General features: G+C 49.4%; 1 protein-coding gene across 9 annotated transcripts in view; it reads left to right on the top strand.

The window, feature by feature from the left end:
• Positions 1-12,310, top strand: part of LOC135222068 (high affinity copper uptake protein 1-like) — a 467,399-nt gene that overhangs the window by 268,346 nt on the left and 186,743 nt on the right. The gene's annotated exons all lie outside the window — the stretch shown is intronic.

The following is a 12,310-nucleotide window of genomic DNA, read 5'->3' as shown; positions in this document are numbered from 1 at the left end:
CCATATACAGTACTGCACAGTCATGTAAGTAGAATACTATTGTAGGGCATATAGTGTACTGTAATATTGTGAAGGAAAACTTTGATGTACTAGGTACAGATGTACTATTGATCTTTATTAATCAGTAATAATTAATAGTGATTGGAAGTACTGCCACCATATGTTTCTAAAGACCTTTATTAAATTTTTTTTCAGTTTAAATAAGAATTTTAGTTCTTAATAACTCCCATAACTAAAAGTAGGTTTAGTGTTTGCCATTTTTAGTAAATTATGATAATATTCTCCTCGGGGGTTCAGCTCTGAGACAAGGTAGAAATTTATTTACCGGTACAATGCAACTTTGATTGTGTGTTGGCTGTCATTGCCATTCGACTTAATTTTACTTACCCCGCAACAGGGAAAAAAACCATTTGCTTGCCAGTTTCAGCAAAACATCAGCCCTCAAAGAGAGGAAAATAAATTTTTTATGTACTGCATTTTAACTGCTGTGCAGTGCAGAAAAGTATGGAATACTCTCTTGAAGTGTGCTTCAGTATTTTATCTAATAAAGTTTATAAATTGTAGAATACAAAAAGTGAAGTGGAATAATAAGTGTAAAATATTTAAAAGATAATTAGATAATAAGAATCAGCTGTGTAACAGCTGTATGATTTATAAAACATTTCAAAATTAGTACAGTAAGCTTGTATTTTCCAGTGGTGCAATTTGGATGAAAAGAAACTAGTACAGAATATGCTATCTCTCTCTCTCTCTCTTTTGAATGTCTTAACTTGTAGGGGATAGTGCTGCCAGTGCACTGTAGGCATTACTTGAGATTTTAAGATTATTTGCAGCGTGTCTTCAGCCTCTAGCTGCAATCCCTTTCGTTCCTTTTACTGTACCACATTTCGTCTCTTCCATCATACTTTCCTCCCTCTCCTAACAATTGATTCATAGTAAACTTTGAGGTTTTCCTTTAGAACTGTTTTCTGTTAATCTCTGTTTCAGTGTGGAATGACCTCATAGGTCCCAGTGCTTGGCCTTTGGCCTAAATTCTAAATTCAATTCAACCTGTGCATGTTAGAAAAGTGTTGATTATAGAATCCCTTTAGAACATAAAGCTATGAATAACATGAGACACAACAGGCATGAGAGCTTAAAATCAGCTCAGTGGTCTGGTTAAACTACTTGTATGAAATAATAATAATAATAATAATAATAATAGAGGCGTCTGCTTCCCTAACTCATAACAAAACTAAATCCAGTGGGTGGGAAATGTAACTTGAGGTTCAACATCAGCCAGCGTGCAGCAAACATCTACACATACAAGATAACCTCATTTTGGAGAATACTACCAGCTGAGTTTGTGAATACTGTAGTACCACTACAAGAAAGTTTGATAATAGATTAGATAAAGTTGATCAACACACTTATGTCATTTTTAACTCTTGAGAGTGGGACTAAAAAATTAACTCTTAAGAGCGGGACTAAAAACACATGTGCAGCACCCCAGCAGGAAAGTTTGAGGTTGGTCATTGAAGAAAAAACATCAATGGAAAGAGTACGATGTGAAAATGCACATGGTGTCAGAAAAAAAAGAAATCTATAGAATTCTCCCTGCCTTTCACGAGAGGTTGAAAAAGACTTATTTACAACTCCTTGTTGAGCCTCTTTTACAAGAATATCGTAACTTTTTCCAAGTTATGCGTGTTTTTTCTAATGAATGATTTTATTTTGTAAAATTACAATTACAGCTCACACAATATTAAAACATAAGAACTAAAATCAGTAACAAGTTCTGAGTATGTATACTGTAGTTTTAAAATATTTATGTAAATTTACTGAGATCAAGATGCAGTAACTTTTTTGGATTGTACTAATTTTTTCTAATATTTCTTTGCACTTTTCTTTGCAAAATTACAATTATAATGGACATACATCATAACAAAAAGATTAGAACTAAACCACAGCAGATTCTTGGGTTAATATTTATGAGGCAAATAGATAAAAAGATTTCATGGGAGGAAGAGAAACACAACATTCCCCCATTGAAGTCAAGATCACAACTACTAACTCATTAGATACCTACCTCTTTGATCCAAGCCAGTTTAAAAGTTACCATTAGTGAATATATGGGCTACAGAAGTAATGGAACTTCTTTCCTGTTCGATTCCCCCAAAACGATCATGTGTAATATTTAGTGAATCCATCCACCACCAAAACCTCTTACTGCTACTCATATGAGGGTATCCGCTCATTAAGGGTTAAAGTGTCTCCTTCTTCGGTGTGTCTGAGGCACTGTATGTATGTACTTGTAATTTCATTCAGTGTCATCTTGACCTTTTTTTTTTTTTTTTTTTTTTTTTTTTTTTTTTGTGTGTGTGTGTCAAAATTTCTCTCTCTCTCTCTCTCTCTCTCTCTCTCTCTCTCTCTCTCTCTCTCTCTCTCTCTCTCTGTGAATTTGTGTAACTGACAATTCCAGATTTCTAATTGCTAGTTTAAATAGACTTAAAGTTTCATTGCTGTTTTAGAACCCTTTATATTATAATCAGTCTCATCAGCTAAGTGTTACTTTATTAATATAATTTATTTAGTGGTGGTATTAATTTTTTTTACTTTTTTCAGAATAAAGCTATTTTTCACATAAGTAACTTACCAAGTAATTACACAGCTATGTATAAGTTCCACTTATATGGTAGCTTGAATTTAGAATTTCACCGGTAACACTTTGAACTGTTGTGTAGGTGACCAGCTCTGCACATCAGTGGAGAATAGGAATGACTGTAAAGCAGAAAGCTCAGTTGTTCCGACACGGCATACAAACCTTCGGTCCTTTTACAATAGGAAGATACTAGCGGCAGCTGGATAGGTCGTAAGCTTTCGAACAAGGGGTTCGGTAGTTAACTGCTTGTCCGACAGGCGCGCGCGCGCGACTGGGAGGTAAACAAATCACTTTTGCTTTCGGCCTCACGGTGGATGGACGTGTGTGTTCGCTCTCTGCCCGCTGCTCGTCGTTTGCTTTCTAGTTTGTTTGTAATTGTGTATGAAAGAGCTTGTAAGTACAGTTATTCTCTCCTTCATATTAATTACGCTGCAATCAATTATAATGGAATCTCCCCGCCTCGCTACCCCAAGGAGACTTTGCCCGGGTACCGAAGGGCGAAAATGTGGGATATTCAGGTCTTTCCCAGAGATTGACCCTCATGTGTTGTGTGCTCGGTGCCGGGGGCGCGAATGCACCCGGGCCGAGCCCTGTGATGTTTGTATGGACTGGTCGGAGGCGCAGTGACGGAATTGTATGAGGGCAGGAAGGAAGCGAAGGCCTGCAAAGGAGTCGTCGGAAAGCTCTCCCGCGACTCCTTTGGTTACGGACACTTCGTCTTCTTTCCTGCCGCCCGCTCAACTTCCACGTCTCGCGCCTTCCCCTTCGGGGGGGGTATCTAGGTCCTTCTCCTCTCCCGATGTGTCGAGTGTGGAGGAGGGCGCTAGGTACCCCGACGTAGAGTTGTACTCTGGGTCCTCTATCCGCTCGTCTTCGCGCGAGCGGGTAGGGGATCCTTCTAACCACCCGACTTTTGCCTCCTCAGGTGCGGTTGCCGTGAAGGATGACCTCGGACAGGTGTGGGCGTCGTTGGGACTGCAGGGCGTGCCGAGTGTCCAGGGGCTGCTCTATCATCTCGCTGGCTCCGTGGCGGTTACCACAGCGACGGTAACAACCACCACCACGACCCTGACAACACCTGGCTACGCGGTCACCTCCTCACCTGGTGTACACCCAGCACGCGGCTTCTCTGAACAACCAACCAACATCGGTGCAGGGGCCAGTCGCCGTAACTCGGGGGAGTGTGATGCCGCCACCTGGGTTTGCCGTGCTGCCGCGTCCGGACTTCGTATGCCCGAAGAGCTCGCCCCTGGACCTCCCACCGGTGCCGATGACGTCTGTGCCGGTGACCCGACCAGCTGTACCTGCCGTACCTGCCCTGACCACCGCTGCTGTTCCTGTTCCTGATCCTGCCGTGTCTGCTGCCGTTCCTGTGATGCCCGCACCTGCTGATGTTGTTCCCGTTCCCGGCGCTGCTGCTCCCGATGCGTCTGGTCGGACAGGTACGTCCGGGCCCTGTTGCTTCGGCAACAGCAGCCCCGGCTCCGTCCTGGATGACAGACCTGACGTCGGTCCTGAGGAGGTTGGCGAAGAAGAAGAAGAAGAGGAGGAAGGTGTCGTCGTCGTCTTCATCGTCTTCTTCGTCGTCGTCGTCTGCCGCCTCTTCCCCTTCTTCTTCTAAGGCTCCCCCGCCTAAGAAGAAGAAGGTCGCCTCCCCCCCCCCCTAAGAAGTCTTCTTCGGGAGCTTCTAAGGGCCCGTCTCGCTCTGGTGAGACGGGGGGTTCTTCCGCTGGTCGCCCTGCTCCTTCGGGAGCAGGACCCGTCTCTTCTCCCGCAAGGAAGAAGACTACGGGGACCAGAGGGGTGCCGGCTAACACCGGCACTTCCTCACCTGCTGTCAGTGGTTCGGCCACAGCAGCAGGATCCGTCTCGGCCTCTCGTTCGCGAGAGGTACCGAGTGTACGGTCGCCTACCAGCGACCGTGCAGCCAGGAACCAGACCCCTGAGTCCGCTCAGCGTCAGGTTCACGGCACGGAGCGGAAGACTGGTGATAGCCGCTCACGCGACTCTCACCAGACCAGCTCTCGCTCTCGCGGCGAGCAGCTGGCTACCCGGGCGGACGTGACGGTCCATGACCGGCCACGGGCTGAGGCTGGGAAGAGGTCCCCCCGTTCGCCGGTACCAGCCACGGCTGGTACCAGCGAACTGACGCACCGTGAGGACACGCACCGGTCTCACCGTGACAGTGGAGCTCGCCGGTCGCCTGACCGTCGCTCTCACAGAGAGCGATCGGGTACGGCGACCAGCACCAGCTCCTCTGACACACGAGACCGGGGCCGCTGTTCTCGGTCCAGCCGTTCTCCACAGCGAGACGGCTCGACTAGGTCTGCAGCTCGATCGCCACCGCGGGTTGACGATCGCCTGCAGTCCTCCAAGCCCGCTGGTTCTGCCAGCGAGCGAGGAGAGCGTCAGGTCTGCCTCTCCCATACCTTCAACCTCCTCGGGCTACACCGGGAGGGGCGAGGTATTGAGGAGTGATCGTGAGGGGTGCGCCCTTCAGGATCCCGCCACGTCGGCGTACGTACCAGGCTCGGTTCTCGGACCAGCCAGGTCTTACGCGCAGGTGGTTGGAGGAGACCGAGAGGGGGCTGTCGCTGCTCCTCTCCTTGAGGGAGGAGGGTCTCGGGAGGTGCTCCTGTTTGAGGGACTGGACGGTCCGACTCCACAGGATGCAATCACTCCCGAGATCCAGAGGAACTTTGCCGAGGTTATTGCGCTGATTCGTCAGCACAACGACCTCGGGGAAGGATCGCCGCTCCCACCATCCGAGCCCCACGTCCCGGCTCGAGTCGTTCTGGGGCCGAAGGAGGGAACCCAGACCGACGGTGGGTTTGCCGCGGTCAGAGCTGGCTGACTCGGTGCTGGACCAAGTTGAATCGCTTGTCTCTGGACAGGACGGTTCGCTGAAGTCTGGCAGGTCTAGCAAGCTACTTCCACCTCCTCTGCTACGACAGCGGCGGTTTTACGTGCCATCTGAGGATCCAATGCCGCCCAAACAGTAAACCCGGAGTTAGCGAGGCTGACTCCGGGTGTGTCTCTGCAACAGCTCCTGTCCGAGAACCTGTGGTTCTCGCAGCAAGAGGCACTAGGCCTGGAATCTACCGCCATGGCAGCTTTCCAGGCCGTCTCCTGGCTAGATCTGTGGTCCCTCACAGTTTCTAAGGTCGCAGCCAGCTCCGGGGGTATTTCTCCCGAAGAGGACTCGGCCTTCAGGAGAATTTGCCAGTCTGGGGGAAGAGCCATCTCCTTCCTTGCCCACCAGACGGTAAACCTGTGGGCCAACCTGGTTCTCCGACGAAGGGACGCTGTCCTTACTCGGGTTTCCAGGGCGGCCGGGCGTGAAGCGGCATTGGGACTTCGAAACGGACCTCTACGGAGTTCCACGTCTCTCTTCCCAGGAGAGATGGTGGACGCTGCGGTGGACAGACGGCGCACTGACGACAGTGACCGTCTGGTTCACCAGGCAGTCTCGAAGGCTTCTGGGCAGCCTCGGACTGCGGCCAAGTCTAAGAGCTCGGCTAGCGCTTCCTCGGCTGCTAAGACGGTTGCTGCGTCGAAGCCCCGAGGAATGACTCTGTCTTCTTCGACTTCTGGCAAGGGGGGCCGTAACCAGCCCTCCTCCCAGCCCTCCTCATCCCGTGGAGGCTCTGGGAAGAAGTCGAAGAAAGGGGGGAAACGCTAGGGACGGCGTTCCCCCTCACCTGCTGCCGGAAGTGGGGGGGTGCCTGGCCAGCCATTGGGCAACTTGGCAGCGCTACGGCGCCGAGACCTGGATAGTAGATGTCCTTCGGGAGGGATATCTATTACCCTTCGAATCTCGGCCACCCCTCACCTCCAACCCGGTCCAACAGCAGTCATACGTCCCCGGGTCACCGAAGGACGTAGCACTCAGACAGGAGATCAAGACCATGCTGAGCAAGAGAGCTGTAGAGATCGTTACGGATCAGTCACCGGGCTTTTACAGTCGACTCTTCCTGGTGGAAAAGTCTACGGGAGGCTGGCGCCCGGTGATAGATCTCTCTCCCCTGAACCTGTTTGTTCGCCAGACCCGGTTCACGATGGAGACGGCACGCTCAGTGCTCGACTCCATCAGGGAGAACGATTTCATGCTTTCAGTGGACTTGAAGGATGCGTATTTCCAAATACCCATTCATCAGTCCTCCAGAAAGTACCTCCGCTTCATCCTCGACGGGACGGTGTACCAGTTCAGGGCACTGTGCTTCGGTCTCTCAACCGCCCCACAGGTGTTCACGCGAGTGTTCACTCTGGTGTCTGCTTGGGCCCATTCGCACGGGATACGTCTGATGAGGTATCTCGACGATTGGTTAGTCCTGGCGAGCTCCCGCTCGCAGTTGCTACAGGACAGGGATCGGCTGCTCGAGTTCTGTCGCGATCTGGGGATCGTTGTGAACTTCGAGAAGTCCGATCTCGAGCCCAAGCAGAGGATGAAGTACCTGGGTATGCTGATCGACAACACGTGGTAGCAGGGCGAGTCTTCCCCGCAGACTCGCGGATCAGCAGATTCAGGGAGGCAGCCGACCAGTTCCTGCTCGGCAGGAACAGGTAGCTCAGCGATGGCAAGTCGTGATCGGACACCTGTCGTCACTCGAGAAGTTAGTCCCATCACGGGCGTCTTCACCTGCGTCTCTTCAATGGAGACTAAAGGAGAGTTGGTCACAGGCGACGGATCCCCCAAGCTTTCCAGTGTCACTGACACAGGAGGTGAGGCAGGACCTAGCCTGGTGGCTCGACGACAGGAACCTCTTAAGAGGAGTGCCTCTGCGCACTCCCCCCCGGACATGCAGCTGTTCTCAGACGCATCGACCGAGGGATGGGGCGCACACCTGGAGGAGTTGCTGACTTCAGGAGTGTGGGACGAGAACGACAAGCACCTTCACATCAATGTACTGGAACTCAAGGCAGCGTTCCTCGCTCTCCAAGAGTTTCAGGACCGCTTGATGGGACACTCAGTGGTGTTGATGTGCGACAACACCACGGTGGTGGCTTACGTCAACAAACAGGGGGGCCTAGTGTCCCTCCCGTTGTACCAGTTGACACGGCAGGTGCACGAGTGTCTCAGGCACACTCAATAGAGCTGTCGGCACGCTACATTCCAGGGAAGAGGAATGTAGTAGCAGACACGCTCAGCCGTCGGGATCAGGTGATAGGGACCGAATGGTCTCTACACCAGGACGTGGCGGAAAGGCTCTTCGACCTGTGGGGGGCGACCAGTCGTGGATCTGTTCGCCACCCGGCACAACAGGAAGCTCCAGGTGTTCTTCTCGGCCGTGCCGGACCCATGGGCAGCTGCAGAGGACGCTCTTCAACATCCGTGGGACAACCTCTTCGCCTATGCCTTTCCCCCGTTCAGCCTGATTCGCAAGGTGATCAGTCGAGCGCTGGTCACCCCGAATCTCAGGATGATCCTGGTGGCTCCCAAATGGCCACAGGCCATTTGGTATCCGGACCTGCTGGCTCTTCTCGCAGGAGAACCGAGAGAGATTCCCCCTTGGCACAACCTTCTCGCCCAGCCACACGTCGAGCTCGGGTACCACCGAGCAGTCCAGTCCCTACCGTCTTCACGGCTGGCTGTTATCCACCATCTCTTGCGAACGAGAGGCTTTTCTCGTAGCGCAGCAACAGAGATGGCTGGAAACGTCCGTCAGTCCTCTGCAGCTGTGTACCAGGGGAAGTGGGCCGTCTTCTGTGGTTGGTGTCGTAGACGGGGTCTATCTACTCCTCTCAGAGCCACTCTTCAGCAGGTAGCGGATTTCCTCGTTTTTCTTCGCCGAGAGAAGCTCCTTTCAGTCCCCACAGTGAAAGGATACAGAGCCGCCTTGGCGCTCGTCCTGAAACTGAGGGGGTTGGACATCTCGAACTCGTTCGAGATCTCCTTGCTGATGAGGAGCTTGCGAGAGGTCTTGCCCACCCAGGGAACTCAGGCCCCCTGCGTGGGACGTGACTCTCGTCCTTAGGAGTCTGACCTCGAACACCGTTCGAGCCACTCCGAGAGTCGTCAGACAGGGATCTGACCCTCAAGACCCTCTTCTTGCTGGCCCTGGCATCGGCGAAGAGAGTAGGGGAACTTCATGGTCTTTCCTATGATGTACGACACTCCAGGGGATGGGATCCGTGACGCTCGATTTCGTCCCGAACTTCGTTGCGAAGACTCAGAAACCGTCAGTCCCTGATGACAGGTTCGAGTCATTCACGATTCCCTCCCTATTGGACTTCACCGATAATGATGCGGATGAGATGCTGCTTTGTCCTGTGAGGGCGCTACGGCGCTATCTGAAGAGAATCGTCACCTCAGGCCTGAGTGTCGACGCCTCTTCGTTAGCACCGGGGTCACCAAGAAAGAAGTATCCAAGAACACTCTTTCATTCTGGCTGCGTGAGGTCATCAGGAGGGCGTAATGAGGCTGATGGTAGTGACGACATCCGTACGTCCCGTCCGAGAGCTCACGAAGTCAGAAGTATTGGCCCCTCGTTGGCGTTTCGCAAGAACTTCTCCGTGGCGCAGGTCCTGAAGGCAGGGGTCTGGTCTAACCAGACTACCTTTACGTCCTTCTACCTTCGGGATATTGCCCACAGGTCCTTGGATACCTTTTCCTTGGGACCCGTGGTGGCTGCTCAAACAAGTTGTGTAGCTAACCCAGACCACCCTCGCAGGCTGAACAGCATCGAGTCCTGGTGTGACTGTGTGGATGGATGTGTGAGTGAGTGAGTGACTGGCTCTCTCTTCCCATCTTTTCCTTCCCCTCTACCTGTGGGCAGAGGGCCATGGTCGTCACTACGCTGGATGAGGACGAGATGCAGGTGAGACTATATGACAGAGCCCCATCCTATCCCTTTCACTAGGGATAGGAGCAGAATATCCACCACTTCCTTCTGCAAGGGGGGGAAGTGGATGCCTACAAGAGTCAAACCCATGACTTTATATTTGCTCCTGTACAGGAACAAGTTCTTGCATTGCTGGTACTAAGAGATGCGCATGCCCCTCTCTTAGTACTCGGTCCAGAGGTCTGACCATTGATCCTGCGGTGCACACCCCGATCAATCGGACAGAGGCTTGGATCCCTCCCTCGCTCTTACGACCAGGGAGGCTTCCAAGGTAGGGCGAACACCAGTCTGTTCACAAAAGACTCAGATTCCACCACCAAGAAGTGAGTCTTCCTATTGTAAAAGGACCGAAGGTTTGTATGCCGTGTCGGAACAAATGACAATTTGTCCAAAATTGCATTTTTCCTAACTATACAAACCTGAGGTCCTTTTACACATAGCCCCACCTCATGCCACCCCTCACTCTGCAGTTTTTGCTTGGGCCAAAGCAAAAGTGATTTGTTTACCTCCCAGTCGCCGCGCGCGCGCCTGTCGGACAAGCAGTTAACTACCGAACCCCTTGTTCGAAAGCTTACGACCACCTATCCAGCTGCCGCTAGTATCTTCCTATTGTAAAAGGACCTCAGGTTTGTATAGTTAGGAAAAATGCAATTTTGGACAAATTGTCATTTTGTTCATTATTTTCCGGTTGTTAACTGGATTGCATTGGTGTGCATTCCCACAGGAACGCATATTTAGCAACTTTCAAGGGAATATCACGGTGAGCTTATAAAAGTGATTCTCGTGTTACGCATTCCTTTAGGCTAAACTTTGCATTATGTTTTTGTCTACCGAGTCTCATTATGCTAGCAATTGTAAATCTTTGGTATATAGGGTCGTGTCTTAATTAATATTCTAATAGTGATTTCTGAATATAAATGATCGCAAACTGTTTATTCCCTCAAAGTAATTTGATTAGGCTAAAAGCTAGGCAACTTTTGCTGTTTTTTGCCTAGGCTAGTACTTGCAAATTACCAACAGTATAGTGTTGCCCTGCAAAGTAAATTTTTTATCTTATGTTAGGCCACACTTTTACGTCAGTGTTGTGTACAGGGCATTGATGTTTACAAGGTTTTGGTGATTCACTAGACATCATCAAACAATTGAGAAGCAAGGCGCTTAGAGTCCATAAGCGCCAAAGCGTCCATGAGTGCCTAGGACCGATCCATAAATGCTCAAGAGTATCTATAGGGGCCCAAAAGCGTCCATGGGTGACATCAAATACCGTGTAAAGTGAAGATCGTATAGAGGAACCTCAGTTTTCGTACATAATCTAATCCAGAACCTCCGACAAAGTCCGAAACATACAAAAATTAAAGCAATAATTTACATAATAGAAATACAGTTACATAATGTGATCCAGACCCCCAAAAATATTTTGAAAAAAATATATTTTATAAGGAATTAATGTAGTTTTACATACAGAAAATAATGAGAAATAAATATAATGACTAATGAAATGAATAATGAAAATTTAACATCACTCTTACCTTTATGGAAGACTTATTAACGTACGGAAGATGTAGAAAATGGGAGAGGGAGGAGAAGAGGTTATTGTTTGGAAGGGGAATCCCCCTCCAGAAGGACTTCAGGTATCAAGAACCTATCTGAGGTTATTCTGTAACTTTTTTAGTGGCACTGTCTGAGGTTACCTCCCCTTTTCAATTTTTGCTGGCACCAACTTTAGAGTGACTGGACCCCTGTTGCACAACAAAACTATCCAGAGACATTTGTTTCCGATATCTCTTTAAAATTGGCCGAAAGTTATACGTTGCATTGTCATTAAACATGTTAGAGACATGGATTGCGACATCTTTGTTGTTTCTCAACAAAATTTTTAACATCACTCCACTTGGCAAACGTTTCTTTAATCACTGAAGTAGGCACATAGTATTCCCTTTCTCTTCCTCCTCCTCGGATTCCTCATCTGTCTGTTGCTGCTCCTGCTGAAGGTCATGTAGCTCCTCAGTGGTTAGCTCTTCCCTGTGGGCATCATTAACTCTTCCACAACCTCTCCACTCACATCCAAGCCCATGGACTTCCCCAGGGACACAATAGATTCCACAACAGGTGGCTACAATTTTTTCCCTGCCAAGCCATATCTATAAGACTTATGCAATTAAAGATTGAAGTGATCCTTCCAGAACTCTCCTAGGGACAATTCATTGTCTTAGATCACTTTGAAGCACGTTTGAAACAATGCTTTTGTGTACAGTTTCTTGAAGGTTGAGATGATTTGCTGCCCCATGGGCTGGATGAGAGTAGTGGTATTAGGGGTGCCAAGAACTTCATAGTGATGAATTTAAATTCATCCAACAACTGGTCTTCCAAGCCAGGAGGATGTGCAGGAGCATTGTCCAATTACCAGGAGTCACTTGAGGGGAAACTGATTTTCCTGGAGGTGCTTTTTAACCATAGGACCAAACACTTCATTGACCCACTCAATGAGAATTTGCCTTGTGACCTGTGCCTTTTTGTTTGCCTTCCACATCACAGGCAATTTATTCTTAATAAACATTGTTTTTTCTTAAGCATCGGGGGAGTTTCAGTGATACACCAGTAGGGGCTTCACTGTGAAATCCCCACTGGCATTCCCACAGAACGAGAGAGTTAGCCTATCCTTCAAAGGCTTGTGTCCTGGCAATGAACTTTCCTCCTGCGTAATGTAGGTCCTCTTTGGTATTTTTTCAAAACAGGCCTGTTTCGTCACAATTAAAGACTTGTTGAGGGAAGTTATTCCTGGAATTCATCACGAATTCTTCGGTGGCTTGTTTGTTGGAACTCTCAG

This window comes from Macrobrachium nipponense, chromosome 3, assembly GCF_015104395.2.
Source record: "Macrobrachium nipponense isolate FS-2020 chromosome 3, ASM1510439v2, whole genome shotgun sequence".
Taxonomy (NCBI): domain Eukaryota; kingdom Metazoa; phylum Arthropoda; class Malacostraca; order Decapoda; family Palaemonidae; genus Macrobrachium; species Macrobrachium nipponense.
This window is presented reverse-complemented; position numbering and strand designations above follow the sequence as displayed.